Source organism: Macrobrachium nipponense, chromosome 7 (assembly GCF_015104395.2).
Source record: "Macrobrachium nipponense isolate FS-2020 chromosome 7, ASM1510439v2, whole genome shotgun sequence".
Lineage (NCBI taxonomy): Eukaryota > Metazoa > Arthropoda > Malacostraca > Decapoda > Palaemonidae > Macrobrachium > Macrobrachium nipponense.
In genome coordinates, this window is record NC_061109.1 from 115,155,304 (window position 1) to 115,155,864 (window position 561).

Genomic DNA, 561 nt, shown 5'->3' on the forward strand with positions numbered 1-561 from the left:
TCAGATGTTTTGCAGTTACTTCTCTCTACCATCTCTCGAGTTGTGGCCTCGAGATTAGGCTGAGACAAGCATGTCTCTATCTCGCTAGTGATTCGATTGTATCCTCCCCCTGATGAGGTATAGTTAACAGATCGAATGTGCCTCGTGCTGGGCAACCAAACAAAGCTTCAAATGGAGACATTTTAATGGAATCACTAACCATAGTGTTAATACTGTGTCTAACAATATCAATATATCTGTCCCAATTCCTATCATTACCACCTACAGTCTTTCTGAGAGCTTCGAGCACTTTCCTGTTCGCTTATTCACACAACCCATTAGCTTCAGGTCTATATGGAATAATTGTTACTTTCTGTATCCCCATGACTTCCGCTAAACATTCTAAAGTTTTGTTCTCAAATTCTCTGCCATTGTCAATCAATAGAACCTCGGGTGAGCCATATCTGCAAATGACACCATTGAAAATGCTATAGCTACTTCTTCAGCCGTTTTATGCTTAAGTGGAAAAATGTCTACTATCCTCGTAAGTTCATCTATCATTACTAACAAGTACTTATTCGC